The following is a 17,500-nucleotide window of genomic DNA, read 5'->3' as shown; positions in this document are numbered from 1 at the left end:
ATAGTAGATCTGTATTATATTTTTCTATCTATTCATCAACTTAAGGTCATGTAGGTTACTTCCATCTCCTGTCTATTGGGAACAGAGCAGCAATGAGCGTACCTGAGCAAGTGTCTGTACATCAGAATGACATATTCTTTGTGCACATGCCAAAGAGTGGAATAGCTGGGTCCCATGATAGCTATGTGTTTAGCTTTTTGAGGATTCTCCACTCAGATTTACAAAGTGGCTGGGCCAGTTTTCAATCTTTCCAGTAGGGAGAGTTCCTTTCTCCCCTCACCCAGTCCAGCATTTTTTTTTTCAGTTGTGTTGTTAAAATCCTGGTACTTTTTGAAAGTGCACTGTCTGGTTTCTCGCTGAGAGATGCCATCTGTGAATGCACCCCAGCTTATATGACAACATGGCCTTAATGCAGAGAGCAGACCCAGCCTGTGATCAGCAGCTTTATGGAATTTTATCCATGTGGTGCTTGATTCTATTTGTTCATACTACTTACTGCATCATTAAATACAATATCAATTTGATGCAAAAAGATAGCATGAATAATACCAAACAAAGCCAAGCAGTGGTGGCACACGCCTTTAATCCCAGCACTTGGGAGGCAGAGGCAGGTAGATTTCTGAGTTCGAGGCCAGCCTGGTCTACGGAATGAGTTCCAGGACAGCCAAGGCTATGCAGAGAAACCCTGTCTCAAAAAAAAAAAATAATACCAAACAATTCTATCACTTGAAACTAAAATAAACAAAAACATCTCCACTCATTACATACCACACAGTATTTTGACTTCTGTAAACCTCTTGTTCTGGTATTCTCTGACCTACACAAAACCATTACACCACAGACAAGATTTGTTAACCATAAATCTTCATTAAGTTACTAAGACTTAGAAATGTGTCAGGTATTAAACTCTTCTGGAGAAATACTGAGGATCTTGACAAAGTGGGCTATGGTTCATACATTGTAGAGTGTTGGGAAATACTCTACAACAAATGATAGTAGATGATAGTCTACATAGCATGTAGTATGACAAAAACAGTGCACTAAAAATGGAGAGGCTTAAGTTTCACATACTACTAGATGAAATAGGATATAGATGACACATATATTATCTGCTATTTAGTGTGAAATTTAAAGAAGATCATATAGGTTTGAGGAAACATGCTTACTATGTAGATTAAATGAAGTACTTGGGTCCAATATGATCCTGTGTTTGCCATCATAAAAAATAGGTTGAAGTAAAATGTTATATATCAAGTTAATTTTAAAGATTAAGTCTGACAAAAGCCCTATGGTCAAGATTAGTAAATTCTTCTGAAAGAAATTGTTAAGCTCTGAATTCATGGCTGTCACAAATTTCTTTTCAAATTTCTTTTCCCATCAGACTCAACCAGTAGTAAGCTCAAAGAGTAATTCATCTGATTAATTTTCCTGACACCAGGAAGCTGTTACTCTGTTCCAGCTTCTGTGAAATAGTTTTAATAAATTTAAATGGTAAACAGTTTAACTATACAGGTTCGGTTTGAAGTTTTGACTCAGTTACAATTTCTCTAGCAGGTAGATTTAAGTGAGAGAGGACACATGCCTGAGTAACTGACCTCATGGGGCTTACAGTAGCCTCTAACTTGTGAGTGCCATGGAGTTAGACTTTTATCTACTGAACATATTGGTAACTGTGTGCCAGGATCAAGTCTCTGTTGTGTGTTGTTTCAGTAGAGTCCTTTGCAAAGTGTATCTCTATTTTTACACATGATGATGTAGTACATGAATATTTCTTAAGTTCAGACAAATATAAAATCTTTATTTTCTGTAGGTGGTATATGTCAGTGATACAGTACAATGAACCATCTCACTTATAGATATAAAAATATCTGTAATAAACATATCCCCATCCAACTTCAAAACCCAAAAGAAAGAAAGATAAAAAAAAAAAAGTTACATTGGCTGAGTGAGTCTTTGCCTTGAAGCTAATTTTTATAAAAGGTTTATGTCATGACCTTTCACTATGTCTAATAACACCTGAAAGTATATTTGAGCTTCTTTTGCATTTTCCTAAGAATCTGAGGTTTGCTGTACATGGAAAAAAACAGATGGGTTTTTCACTTTGTTTTTTGAGACTTGTGGTATTATTTTTTTGTTTGTTTGTTGTACTTTTTTCCTTTCACTTTTAGAAAACAGGTGTGGCAATTGTTTTCTCCTGAGACTGTATTAGCACATTTAATTGTGAAATTCCCAGGCAGCCATCTGAACTCCTTTCCCAGCAGATGGCAAACGTGATTTTAAAAGAAAAAAGGGGGGGGGAATTTTTAAGAACTATTTCAGAGCAGAATGAGATCTGTTCTTCCCTCAGTGGGCGTGTCAACAGCACATTGAACACTAATGGGAGTCACAGAACAGGCCTTCCAGTGCATTCCCCTCTAATTATCTGACAGACACGCAGACTTTGTGAAACTCTCCTCAGATAACTTACAGTAACCTTGTTCAAAACACTTTATAAGCCAACTACAACTCCACAATGCACCTACAAAATACATGGACAGAGATCAGAGTCAAATGTAGGACCCAAACTACCAGGACTCATCTTCCATATCAGCATCAGCTCCTCAAGTGGGATGACTCACCCTTTAGGGTGAGGAGGCCTTTGGTATCACAATTATCATGATGGTTTTTCCACTACTCATTTATTTTTGCTCATAGTTAATAAAAATCTAACTCTGTTCATTGTGGCCACTGTTGAATAAAAACAATTAACCCTGGTACATACTTGTTAATATAACAGGGAAGAATTAACTCACAACTGTAGCAATATGGTAGAGATGGTCAACTCAATACCATGACAACAGCTGGCATTCACAGCTAGAATTCAAGGAACAGGTTGAGGGGTCAGTGAATGGAAAACTACTAAGAGAAGACACCAAGAGTTTAGAGGCTCTTGGTAAATGGATCTGACAGGATACTTAGTATAATCAGGCCAAAGACATATATGTATCAGAGGTGAGGGTCAAGAATTTGATCAGATATCAAGGATGATCCTATGACCAACTTAGCAGGAATCCTTACAAGATTGTCTCAGCAAGCCAATAATAGGGTAGAGTTGAAACCAAACCCTGTTGACTGATTCAGTCATATAAGTCTTTGCCATTGTTACTAAGCTGCAGTTCTGAAGTGGCCGCGCACCTGCCTGCTCTGTGCTGCATAGTTCCCTTGTATGTTCTGAGTGACACCGAATCAGGGAAATTCAATAGAAACTATTTCACTTTGTGATATTGTCACTGTCTCTTTCCCTCATTCTGTTCATTCATGAAGCATATCCTATCATGATCACTGGGGTTACGGCCCCATGCTAAAGGAGACAGAAGAGAGGCCTTGGAAATGGTGAAATGGTGAGATGCTACCTCCACACTTCTTGTTGATGAAGAAAACCCAAGCCATCCTAAAGATTACAGATAAAACAAATGTTGCCCAATACATTGGGGACTCATGGCCTCCTTACTCTAACAAAGCATTCAAGGCAAATCTTTCATGATTGGAGAAAAAGTTAAGTCTCAAAAGATAATGATGAAAAAGTTAACAGAAATCTTTCTTTATGCATCCATTCAATGCAGAACACACCACCCAAAGAAGAATCTGGAATCAGCTGAAAAACAAACAAAAAATGACATTGTGTATACATACCATATTTTCTGTGGTCTTTCATCTGTTAATACTTCCCTATCCTAACAGTCCACTGAGGGACAGGCCACACAGGTATCATTGTAACATACTAACATCAATTCACACAAAGAGTGGAACCACTGGATTATATGGAAATTCTATCTTCAGTTTTGAGGAATCTTCCACAGTGATTTCAGTATTGGCAAAACTAACACCCACTCCTCCCAAGAGTGTGTAGAGGTTCCCTTTCCCTATTCCCTTGACAACATTAGTTATTAATTACTGTTGTTTCATTTGATGACGCACTATTCTGACTAGAGAAAGGTAGACATTTCCCGACTGGCTATAGATAGATAGATACTGAAGCATTCCCCCTGTATTTATTGGTCATTTGTATTTCTTCATTTGAAAAGTATCTGTTCATTTTAAATGTTTATTTGTTGATGAGGATATTTCAGGATGTTTTGAGGTGATTGTAGAGTGTGTATGTGTGTGTGCGTGTGTGTTCCTTTATATCTTAAACAGCAGTGTTAATACATGCTTTTGCTAAAACAAAGGCCATGACTTTGTTCATGTACTTATATCAACAACTGTTTTATAACAATTTTCTCAAGATTGAAACATTCTATGAGTTGTGTCCTCCAAATGAAAATCATAGTTTTGTCTGGATGTGTAAGCAAATCTGTGATTTAATCAGTCACAATAATGGATGAATAGTATTTGATAGTGCACGCATATTTTCCTTATCCATTCCTCAGTTGCTAGGAACTTAGCTCACGGCCGTCGTCTGGCTCTTAGGAGCATATACCCATCACTGTGGATTTAGCAATAACTTTGTAAGACTGTTTTCAGTTCTTAGGGTAGCTATCTAAAGTGGAGACTATGGACATATGGTAACCATGTCTGGGAGATTCTGAGGAACTGCTGTACCAATGCCACAGTGGATCTACTGTTTTAGTCCTCCTCTGGAAACAGGAAGAGTGCAGAGTTTCATCTTGCTCATCCCACCAAGACTTATTTTCTACTATTTCTTGTTATTTTTTTAATGCATATGGATTAATCATCCTCTACATCATCTACTGCATCAATTCTGAGCATACGAGAAGGGTCATATATATTTGTAGAATTAACATGGAAAATAACTACACTCAGTGCGCCTTCTATGACATAATCCCATCTCAAGGGGACTTGGAGAGAAGGCTGGGGTTTTTTTCCTCTCATTTTCTTTCATCTTTGCTAACAGAACCTCTATCTTTCTGCTTCTTTACACTACACGTTTATCTGTAATAAGACTAAAATGGAAGATTTCAAGAATTTATTGAAATTCCTTAGTCTTGCTAGTTAATCAAAAAGCAACAATCAAATATGTATGTCCATGTCTATATGCTTACATGTATATTCTATTGTGTTAAGAAAAAGTTAACATATACACAGTATATTTGAGGAATAATAATACTCAAGGTGACCTTGTGTCAAATGCATACATTAGAAGTAAATTTTACAATTATTCTAAATTAAAAATATTGAGGGCTCTGTGTCTATATTAAATGGGGTGTTGATTTTTTTCCTCATGGAACAGACTTTAGAAAACTGGTGATATTTGGAAGTATTTTTTCTATGTTATTTCCATTGTGTTAAGTATTCAGAGCAACATTTGTGCTTTTCTGCAACTAGGCAATAATTAATTCAATCAAGAAACACTAATTAATTACCTGCTAAATATAAATACCGTGTTACGCCTAGCGGGCTCAGAGAAAACCCCCAAGGACTTGACTTAAGTGGCATATTCTAGGGGCAAAGATCCTGCTGCCACAGAGACCTTCAGCAAACAATCAGTCACTAAATGCAAGAATTTAAATGTAAAGGGTAAGTTACAGAAAGTCTCAGCCACTCATCACATTCCAGACGAAATTACTTGATTCTATGGACAAGCTACACTCTGTCATTCACTCTATCTGTTTGATTGAAGTCACTCTGCACACCACATGCAGTCCATCAAAAAAGAAAAAAAAAACTGGCAGCCTGACACTGTCCCTCCATCTGTAATAATGTGGCGTGCAGGAAATTGAAGTGAAGGTTGAACCAATTCTATGAACCATTCAAAACAGTGTTCCTAGAAGCATCCTCCTTTGGAATACAGAACATTTCAGTTCAGAACTTGAGAATCAATTAAAAATAGTGACAGGGGAGTGAGCAAAAACACATCAGAAGAAAGCAAACTGATGCACACTCAGTCAGGATTTGTGAAGTCCCCGCCCTGTGTATGACTGGGAGAGAAGACTAGATGATCTAGTCACCATGGACTCCCCTCTCCAAAAACGAAGATTATAGTTATCCCAGACATAATAGACACAAGCAATGAACCCTCAAATGGGCTTCAAACAGACTGGAGTCCCTCACTTCTGTAATCTTGCTCCTGGCCTGGTAATAGCCCTTAGCTTAATGAGGTCTCATGTTAGATTGATAGAATATTCATCTCTTAGCAAACATCACACTATAATTGAAAAATATGTTGGAAACATATCCCTTTCCTGTCACCTGGTCACCTCAGCTACTCTATCAGGTGACAAGAAAAATGGGAAGATATTGAAGAAATGAAAACTAAATTCAAACTTCATTCATGCCAGACTTACTTTAATTTTCTTTCCATATAGAATGTGTTTCTATTCATGAGCTATTCATGAGCTTCTTATCATACTATTTTATCTTCGTATATCATCTATAATCTCTCTAACAGCATTCCCTTAAAACTACCTATGTTCTGTCTTCCTTACTTCCATTCTCCCATCTGAGTAGTATTCTTTGGTTTCCCACTAATAATCTCTGTACACATTACAGCAAAATAAAACTGTGCCTCAGACCCTACATTTTACATGACTTCAAAATACACAGTATTTATGAACTGTGTTAGCAAACAAGAAGTAAACATACATCAGCTATCCAGTTGAAAATGATGAGTGTTGGTAGACATCATCAAATCACTGTTAATGAGATTAATTATGTAGGTACACAAAAAACACAACTAATCCTGAATAGTTTTATATGCTAAAATATGTCAGCAGATATAAATTTTACATAAGAATAAAATTTTCCTAGTAAAGTTTATATTTGATTTTTCTGTTCCTTTAATATAGGATTTGTTCAGGATAAAGATTATGAAAGAAAAAATAATAAGTTTATTAAATGTGATTTTAAAAAAAAAAGAAGTAAGCTTTAAGGAGTAAGCAAGATATAAATAGAGAGGAAAAGTTCACTGGGGGCATCCATTTGTCCAAAAGAATGTTTTCATCAGAAAATATACTACTGTGAATTACTTGGTAGAGCAAGCCAAGAGTCAAAAGGGCTCTACACTATAAACATACACTAAATTCTCATGAAAAAAAAAAAATGGCACTGCTAAGGAACTATTTATTTTGTAATTGACTGGCTAACCACCATGCACTAAAGGCCAGGAGAAAGGAGTCACTGGAAAACAGTTAAAAAAATAAGAAACACATCATCAGATAATCATGATCAGGGACATCCTAACTTCAGAGGTTGCCTTAGGAATTGAGAAAAAAATCCAAACAGTGTTTGTGTGTGTGTGTGTGTGTGTGTGTGTGTGTGTGTGTGTGTGTGTGTGTCCGTGTCCTAGCAGGCCAAAAACTGTTTCCAGGCACATCTTAGATTCACTCTAAGAATTCCAAAAAGCATGAAATAAATTTCAGTGTCTAACATTTAACACTAAGATAGAAGGTGTCACTAGTGCTGTACAGGTTACATCTGAAATTAAAAGTGAAAATGTAAAATAAAAAAAAAAATATTAGCAGTGAGTAGAAGCCAAGACACCAAGTAGACAGATACAGAAGACTCACTGGAGAGTCACAGGAGAAAGAGAAATCGATGAACAATTTGTAGAAAATTGGAACGGTTATCAGGGGTCTTGAATGGCAGGTAGGTGTCATAGGGAGAAAGTGACAAGCCACTCAGTACTCAAGTCTCCTTCGACTGATTGCTCCCATAGCAAGACAACTGGAGTGAAGTTCCTGAACCCCATGTGACCAAACAAGGAGAAATCAATGTCCACATGTTGCCCTGCACGCCTGCACATCTGTGGCACAAGGGACCACTCCTGGACATGTGGTCTTGGGTTCTCTAAGAAAGCAGGCTGAGCAAGCCAAGAGGAGTAAGCCAGTAAGCAGCACCCCTTCATGGCCTCTGCATCAGCTCCTGACTCTAGGTTTCCGCCCTGTTTGAGTTCCTGCCTCACTTCCTTCAAAAATGAACAGTGGTATGGAGTGTAAGCCAAACAAACCTTTTCCACTTCAAGTTGTTTTGGTCATGGTGTTTCATCATAGCAGTGTCAACTCTAAGACACTAGTTATATTGAATTCCTGTAAGGGTCATGGTTTTGTTTTCTCTCTGTGCCTGAAGAAAATATCATTGTCTATGCATATCGCTTTCTTCTCCATTTATCTGCCAATGGCCACCTTGGCTGGTTCCATTTCTTAACTTTGTGAATAGTGTAGAAAAAAATATGGTTGTGTGGTTATCTATTTTGTATGTCGATTTAGAGTCTTCCTGGCACATGCACAGGTGTGGCATAGCTCTAATCTATTGGCTATTGTTTTCTGTTGTTTGAAAAACTGCTACATTGACCTCTGTAGTGACGACACAACTCACCTACAAGCACTGTGGAAGGGCTCCTCTTGACCCAGAGCCCACCAGCATTTTATGTCATTTACTTTTTTCATAATGACATTCTGAGCAGGATGAGATGAAATCCAAAGCAGTTCTAATTCACATTTTTTTTTGATGACTAAGGATGTTTAACCTTTCTTCAAAATTTTATTATCCACTCACCATTCTTTCTTTGGTAGTTGTTTGTTCTATCCATTAGCTCACTTGATAAGATGACCTTATGTCTTCAGTGTTCAAATTTTGCAGTTCTTTATATATTGTAGATATTAGTCCCTTGTCTGGTGTATAGTAAACAAAACCTTTTTCTACTCTGCAGACTGCCTCCTCACTAGGATGTTTGTTTCTTTGCTGTTAAATGTCATATAATCCATTAGGAATATGTTTGGCAAATTGAGTATAGAGAGACTCTCATATAAGCATCACCTGTCAATAAAAAAGCTTATGGCCAAGGAGCTGAAACACAAACGAGGAAGTAGAGCATCTGGCAGGGATAAGAAGGATTTAGGGAAATAGTCAGACGTAGAAGAGATTTGCCTGGGTGCAGAAGAAATGGACGGAAACCAGAAGGTAGCTGAACTCAGGTTAGAATAAAGAGATATTCACCCCAGGAACTCTAAAAAGGCAGATGTAACAGAGAAGGAGAGGAAACCATTCACATGGCTGAACCCAGGTTAGAATAAAAGGGATAATAAGAGCAAGTCAGAGAACAAACTTAAGCTTATGGCCTAAGTACTTATTAATAAATAATTAGTCTCAGAGTCACTATTTTAGGGAACACAGTGACTAGCAGGAAAAACTTGGTTTTACTTTATATTCAAGTCCTCAGAAAATGCTTGCCAATGCCTGTGTCTTAGCCTATTTTGTACATGTTTTCCTCCAGAAGTTCCAAAGTCCTACCTTAGAGCCTTGATGTTTGTTTGTTTGTTAAGGCAAGATCTCATTATGTAGTATAGACTAGTCTTGAACTTGCTACGTATACCAGGCTGGTCTTGAACTCAGATATCTGAGTGTCCCTGCCTCCTGAGTGCTGGAATTAAAGGCATGAGTACCCACACCTGGCCCACCTTAGAGTGTCTGATTCATTTCCTGTTGAGTTTTGTAAAGAACAAGAACTACAATCCAGGCAAGGGTGGTACACGCCTTTAATCCCAGCACTTGGGAGGCAGAGGAAGGCGGATTTCTGAGTTCAAGGCCAGCCTGGTCTACAGAGTGAATTCCAGGACAGCCAGGGCAGACAGAGAAACCCTGTCTCGAAAAAACAAAAAACAAAAACTACAGACCGAGTTTCATTTGACATTTTGATATCCAGTTTTTCCAACACCATTTTTCAAAGAGCTTCTTTCTTCTAGAGAATGTTGTTGATAGCTTGGTCAAAACTCTGGTGGTTATAGCTGAATGGGTTGTTTTGGAGTCCTCTTGTTGTGTTCCATTGGTCTTTGGGCCAGCCAGCACCATGAAATGTTCGTCACAACAGTGCTGGAAAGTACTTTTAGATCAGATATTGTAGTATCTCCAGTGTTGGTTCCCTCTCAGAATTGTTTTGTTTTGGCTTCCTGCTTTTGCAATTCCATATGAGTTTTAGAAATTTTGTTTTCTAGTCTGTAAAGTATTTGATTGGATTTTGATGAAAATTGAATTGAACATGTAAAATACTTTTAGTAACATAACCATTTTACCATATTAACTGTGCTAATTTAAATTATGCCAATGCACAATCTTTCTGTCTTCTAGTGACTTCACAATTTCTTTCTTCCATTGCCAAAGTTTTTAATATAAACATGTCTTTGCCTCCCCAGTTAGATTTACTCCACAGTGTTTTCTAAAATTATAGATTAACATGACGATTCCAAAACTTTTCTTCACAAGAGGATCACATGGGATCTTTGAGAAATTTCAAATCCCAAACACCCATCCAAACCAATCAAATTAAACCTTCTTGGGGGAAGAAAAGAGATCTCATAAATTTTGTAAGTTCTCCACATGAGTCCAGTGAGCAGACAGGTTGAAAGCTATACTGTTAATACAGAGCTCCAAAGGAAACCTCTTCAGTCCCTGAAAGCAGGACTGCAAATAAAAATCACTGAAGGGGTTACCTGCCACCCGCCCCAAGTCACACACCAATGTAAAATTTATTACATTATGAACTTTGGGGAAGCTGGGAGCCAATCACTGCTTTTCTTTAAGACTCCAAATGCATTGGCAAGTTTAAAAAGGAATGCTTTAAACTACAGGCAGTTCTGTAATACTAATTATAACCATTAGAGGTCTGGGCAAAGAATTGTACTAATATAGTAAAAATTCTTGTTAAAATTCTGCAAAAGAGGAGAATGTACATTCTACTTTATTCTCTAGTAAGTAGAGCAGTTATTATGCTAACCACAATGCTGAAAATTGGGAAGACAGACTGGAGATGGCAGAAACAGAGGAGAGAAGCATAATCTCTTGTCATTTAAAGATGCATAATCAAATCTTCTAACCTCTATACGATAAATAAAATATGCCTCTGCCCCACCACTACTTTTAGCAATTGTGTAAATTTAAGAACATTTTAAAAGAATTGTAATGGTAGAAAACAGTTGCAGCTACTCAAATATGTACACTAAGTGGCTGGATAATTTCAAAGCGAGAAGGGATTGCTTCCTCGCTCTCTCGCTCCCATTCTGAGCAGCTGCTTCTGGACACTCTGCTTTTGTTGAAAAATTATTTCAGTGTAAACAAAATATAGATCATCCTTTAAATGCGGCAGAAGGAATGAGAGAATTAAGATGGCTCTATGATGTAACTTTTAAGTGCTTATTTAATCTTCATTTTTATGTAAATATATTTCAATGGAAGTTTTAACTACCACTTAAAATGGGTTTTCTAAAGTATAATTAGACATGCCGTCAGATGGGAAGACAAATTAAAAGTGTTGTTCACACTGTTGCATGCAGTGGCACCCTGGAACAGCTATCTTTTGTGCCACTTTGCCCATAGCAATGAATTCCGGGCACCACAGCACACAGGATCATGGATACACAGGGAGATTGATATTAAAGTTGCTAAACAATGCAGCTCCTTTGCATGGAAGAACTCATGCATTACACAAACTGGGATGCCACGCCCAGTAAACTGGCTAGTCAGCAACAACTACCATTACCACTTCCGCTAAGTCAGAAGCTAGGCATTCTTTGACAATTTATGCTTATGTTTAAGACTATAAGTGGTGGTGAGAATCTACAGAGCAAATAATTTGGGGGAAGAATTTTTTAATACATATCAACCCTAGGTCAAAGTCAGATGAGCCAACCATTTTTTTATTTTGTCATATGCAATCAAGATGTAGCACAAGTTGTATGCATGTGCAACTAGGTAATGAAATGATTGGTCTAGGCAAAGATCTCCATCAATTCAGTGGCCCTTCTTGTGTTCAGAGAAGATGAAGATGATTCAGCAAATCTCCAATGCCCAATAGAAGGTGACATACTGCAGTGTTCATACTATACCCTGGGCAGACTGACTTGTTTCCTGTAGATCTGATCTTTACCGCTGACCTTTGGCTCCCTAAGTACTCCTGCCCCCTGCTTTTCTACTCTGCAGTGCATTTAGCATACATTAGGCCCCATGTATAAGGAGATCCCGGCGATGTCTTCTTCTCTCTGGGCCTGCCTTGTTTTACCTTCATTGTACCCCAGAACTGTTCATGTCAGCCAAAATGGCACAACTTCCTTTGTAAAGGCTGAAGAATATCCACTATAATTATAAATTCCCCAAGTTTATCTTATCCATGATTCTGTACCTATTCATCCACTGAAAAGTACTCAGATTTCTCCTATATTTGGGGACTGTTAAGAATGCTGCAATGAGTGCGGTACACACATGCCTACGCCACCCCGAGATGCTGCTTCAAATGCAGAGTTCAGTTCAATTACAGTTCACCATGGCCTCTCTGGGACAATGACTAAAAAGTATAAATTTAATCTTGTAAGTTCTGGAGACTAATTACAGCATGACAGGTAGAGTTAATAAAAATATGTTTTATATCTGAAATATGCTAAGAAAGAGGTTAAGTCCCAAGCTGTCTCAGTACAAGACAAATGTGTGTAGTTTTTAATTACCTTGATGGTAAATCGTCTCATAACATGTACAAATATCAAACCACACAGTGGTTTACCTTAACTCTATGCAGTTTTTATTTGCTAGCCGTCTCTCAGTAAAGCAGCAAGAAAACATTTTACCAGATGATGCCAGTAAGCAACTCGTTATTCTGAATTATAGGCCAAGTCCCCATAAAACTCATTAGTTGCTCAATCCAAAAGCAAATTATTTTTTTCTCAAAAATCTGTTGTTATAAGCTATTTCCAGCATGGCAAGTAGATCTGAAATGGTAGATGGTAAAAGAAAATTCATGTTCTCTTTTATTAAATATACCTACTCTTTTTACTGTTAATGTGTTCTGGGATTTAGGGTGAGATGTATTTCACAATTCAGGCATGACTAAAAAAATCTCAGGTCCTTGGGAAGAGGAAGCAGTGCTCTCAACCACTGAGCAATCTTTCTGCCCAACACCTAGATTTCTTTGCTGTTTTTGTAGCCTCTTAAAATTGAAGATGCCTTGAATTCACCTGAGGAACACCTGAGTGGCTCTGGATAAAATGCAGATTCCAAAGCTTTCACTTGGGACTGATTGAACTCAAATATCCGAGGGATGAGAGCCTATAAGTTGGCATGTGGCAGAGACCTTTCCCCAGTTTCAAAATGCTACCAGGCACAGTGATGTAGCAGCCCCTGTGGCAGACTCTGAGAACCTACAGGAAGCGAGCAGGAGCCGGGTTGACCTACTCTGGCCGGTGCTCAAATTAGGCATACACTGAGGTAATCAATACTTCCTAATTAGCACTCACAACTTCCTCCCTGGTCAGAGAAACCGAAAGTGGAGTCCTGTGCTGTGCAGCAAAGTGCATGAAATCCATTCTCATTGGAGAAAGCATTGTGCTTCCTAGATGCTAAGTGCCTGGTTGTAATGTGAAGTCAAATCACATCTGTCCTTTGCCTTCAGGTGACTTGAAGCCATTCTCTTTGGCTAGCCAATGAATTACGGATAAAAATGAATTCTCTTCCAACTCCCTCAGATACCACAGTTGTCTTGTAATTGTGCAGCAGTTGTTTAATTAGCCGACCACTAAATAGCACTTACTATATAATTAGGTAAATAGTAATTATCCTTGAAGAAGCAATAAGTAAGTGCAATTGATGTAGGGTGATGTGAATCACACCCTCCCTGGGTAAACTCAAGACCAAGATTTGCAGCGAAGGTTTTGAACTGAAGTCACCAAGGAACACCTTATTGGTCACAGACTTTTTATATCAGATAAACAGAAGAGGAAGAGATAGCACTGAACGGCAAGGCCGTGCATCCGCCATAGTATCTGGAGCATAAAGCTGGCAGTAGACACCCACTATTTCCACTTTAAAAATAAATCAAGTGAGTGTGTGGAGCCGGAGCTCAGAGAAAACGGGAAAGCAGAGAACTCGAGTCTGTTCCTGCGGCTCACTACGCGCTGCCCCGAAAATGGCCTGAAATGAAGACCATGTGGTCAGAACTGAAAACGAAACGGGAACTCAAGATGAAGTAATTAAACATTGAAAATAGGAAAGGAAATGGGGGGGGAGGGGGTCTTAAAATAACTAAGTAAAAAGATAAATATTTTTTTAAAAACAGGTAGTATTTAACACGAATTGTTTTACTTCGTGGTCATAAATTGTTCAGAATGCCTTCTTTTAATTTGTCCTCTCATCAGATAGCATCCCTGGAATCACAGTTTAACAAACTCCAAAAGGAGTATTCGTTTTCCTTATAGTTTGAATCCTAAACGCGAAGAGTCTATTCATCTGATCTTATACATCTATTCCCAATACTCAGTCATCAAAAGTTTTCTCTTGCTTCAATTTCCTTTCCAGCTTGTTTCTTGTTGCACAAGCCCCATTTTTTACTCCTCAACTTCCATGTTTCATATTTCCCACTGCCTCTTTAAAAAGTCAGCTTATGTGAATCAACTTACCCAGATAAGCAGTGGAGTACTTGATGGGCATCTTGCTTCTATTTTTGTCTTCCACTGTTTCTTTTACTTTTTGTATCAGTTCTTAACATCTGTCCACATTCCCTAAGGCTATCCACATTACTTTATTTATGTCTAGTGTGTTGCTGCTACATGTGTGTGGTAAACATGCACGTTCCACATGCATATATTTCTCTGTCCCCAGAGGGTAGATGGTTTTGTTCCTTTCTGGTCTTGAGTACCACCTCCATATGCATCTCTACAAGAGAATGAAAGATTCTCATTAGACATGCTTCTTCACCTCTGTGAGGTTTCTACAGCGAGTGCCCAGGCCTGATGTGAGGGGCTGCAAAACACAGACATTAAATGCTGCTAGACTGCTTTCCACAACTATTCTCAACAGCAAGTAGGACAAAAATAAATATAGATGTTTTTCTTTAAAATGCTCACCCAGTGCTTTACATGTATTTAAAATTCTTTTAACTCCCTCCAACCCCCCATGGTTTTTTTTTTAGAAGAAGAAGAACAAGAAGAACAAGAACAAGAACAAGAACAAGAACAAGAACAAGAACAAGAACAAGAAGAACAAGAACAAGAACAAGAACAAGAACAAGAACAAGAACAAGAACAAGAAGAACAAGATGAATGAGAAAAGAGGAGAAGGAGAACAAGATGAACGAGGAGGAGAAGAACAAGAAGAAGGATAGGAGAAGGAAGAGGAGGAGGATGAGGAGATGTTTATTTCATAAAGCCTCAACAGCTGGGATAAAATTTAGGTTGAGTAGGAGCTAAAGCAAACAATAGTATTAAAAGATTCCAAAAGGTGGACATTTCATTCCTTCTTAAAAGGGGTAACCAAATACCCATGCAAGGAGTTGCAGAGAGCAGGGACTGAAGGAAGGGCAAGCCAGCCTAAATATAGCTATCTCCTAAGAGGCTCTGACAGTACCTGACTAACACAGATGTAGAGGCTCACAGCCATCCATCGAACTGAATACAGGGTCTCCAGTGAAGGAGTTAGAGAAAGGACCAATGGAGCTGAGGGGTTTGCAGCCCCTTAGGACTAACAACAATATGAACTAAGTAGTACCCTCAGAGCTCCCAGGGCCTCAACCACCAACCAAGGACTGCACATGGAGGGGTCTGATTGTTCAAGCAGCATGTGTATGGTAGAGGATTGCAAAATCGATCATCAATAGGAGGAGAGGACCTCGGCCCTGTGAAGGTTCTGTGCCCCAGTGTAGGGGAATGCCAGGGCCAGAAAGTGGGAGAGGGCGGGGTGGCAGGCATGGGGAAGTGGGAGGCAACAGGGGTTTGTTTTTGTTGTTTTTGTTTGTTTCTTTGTTTTTTGGAGGGGAAACTGGGAATGGAGAAATTTACATGTAAATAAAGAAAATATCTAAAATAAAAAAAAAAGAAATGTTATAAATAATGAAAAAAAAAAAGATTCAGGCTTTATAAAAGGAAGAGAGTACTGTGAAGTTTTTCTTTTTTAAGTTAGACAATTCTAGAATTCCTTAAACAATGTTCTAGTTTCCTTCATAATCAGCTACATCACCCATAAATCTCCCACTCATACCTATGAGACACAAAATGACTCCAGTGCAGTTATAAATGAGCAGAAATGTCCGTCTGGATCACTTCTGACTCCAGCCCAGGAAGGTTGCCATGGTTTTCATTAAACAATAAGAACTGGAAAGGGCTGAACTCTAGGTCCCGCATCTGACAACTATTAATCAATCAGTTTACAACCTGATCAGTCACCTGCATGTTATGAATAGGAAACCCCTGCCCATCCTGCTCAGAGGCCAGAAATGATCATAAAGCACTGCTAACAAGACAATGCCTCATGTTCTGACACTCAAATGGCTTGCTCACCTCCAACCACCTATATTCATTACTGTGCTGTCTGTCCTGTGGCTGTGCCCTGAACCTTCTCTGGTCCTTATATCTACATAGCTCAGTCTTTCAGCTTGTTTCAGGCCTTTCCTGGGTGATAATTCAACAGAAATGCTTAACCTAATTCCCTATGTAGGACTGGATCTTATATGTGTGGGAACATGCGCACATACACACACACACACACACACACACACACACACAGGGAGGAGGTGGAGGTAGAGGGAGTGAGAGAGATGACAGAGAAAGCATCTACCTCTGTCTTCTAACTATGCTATGTTATTATTTAAAACATCATATTTATTATCTCACTAGACTATAAATATTATCAATATAAGAATTTTATGCATTTCTTTATCTTCAGCATTTACAGTGGTGTCTGGCACAAGGAATATACTTAAATATCTATGGAACAATCTAATTTAGACAGCTATAGATGCAGAAGATAGAAGAAAGAACCAGAGAGTTCAATCTCTACCCCCATGGAGTTGATGTTCTATAGAGAGGGAGGCAAATGGCTATGCAGCTTGCAGTAGAACCCATATCGCACACATCCTTCTCCACCTCTGCCATGTGCAACAGTCTTCAGAGGGATGAGGTTTGATTGTTTGGCCACAGTTATGGAAAGACACTGATAGGTATGAGAATGGAAGTTTATCAAAGTTGAAAATTTGGCTTTTTCCATCTTAGAGTTTTGATTTTGTGGATTTTATAAGAGATCCATTCAGATTACAAGTCACAAATAAGGAAGAGGATCCTTCACAAGATTTATATTCTTTTAAATTTATTTCTCTTATTTGTATGAGTGTTTTGTCTGTATGTTTGTATGTACATACACACATGTATGTATGTATGTATGTATGTATGCATACCACATGCATGACTGGGGCCTTCAGAGGTCAGAAGAAGACATTGGATCCTCTGGAACTGAAGCCACATATTGTTGTAAGTCACCATGTGGGTGTTGGGAACTGAATCCTGGTGTTCTGCAAGAACAACAAATGCTCTTAACTGCTGGACCATCTATCCAGCCCCAGCTTGTATTATTTTAAAGGCATGTTCAATTATATTTTGCATATGGAACAGGGTTTACAATTTCAATAAAGTACCACAGTTATAATCTCATCTATATGTATATATTCACACACTTGCATAACCACGTGTCCAGTGTAGTGGGTACAGACACTGACAACTGACGTGCACGGTGTACTGGGTACAGACACTGACAACTG

General features: G+C 38.5%; 1 protein-coding gene across 5 annotated transcripts in view; it reads right to left on the bottom strand.

The window, feature by feature from the left end:
• The window catches only part of Tafa2 (TAFA chemokine like family member 2), a 472,572-nt gene that overhangs the window by 232,950 nt on the left and 222,122 nt on the right, over positions 1-17,500 (bottom strand). Inside the window, exon 1 of one of the 5 annotated variants that reach the window (XM_031350388.1) lies at positions 14,373-14,542. The exons of the other annotated variants lie outside the window; for them this stretch is intronic. The gene's annotated coding sequence lies outside the window, so the exon portion shown is untranslated. Of the gene's footprint in view, positions 1-14,372; positions 14,543-17,500 lie in introns of those variants that run through there. 5 annotated transcript variants of the gene reach the window in all.

This window comes from Mastomys coucha, unplaced genomic scaffold (assembly GCF_008632895.1).
Source record: "Mastomys coucha isolate ucsf_1 unplaced genomic scaffold, UCSF_Mcou_1 pScaffold4, whole genome shotgun sequence".
Classification (NCBI taxonomy): domain Eukaryota; kingdom Metazoa; phylum Chordata; class Mammalia; order Rodentia; family Muridae; genus Mastomys; species Mastomys coucha.
The sequence above is the reverse complement of the archived record's forward strand: the minus strand, read 5'-3'. Positions and strand labels throughout refer to the sequence as shown.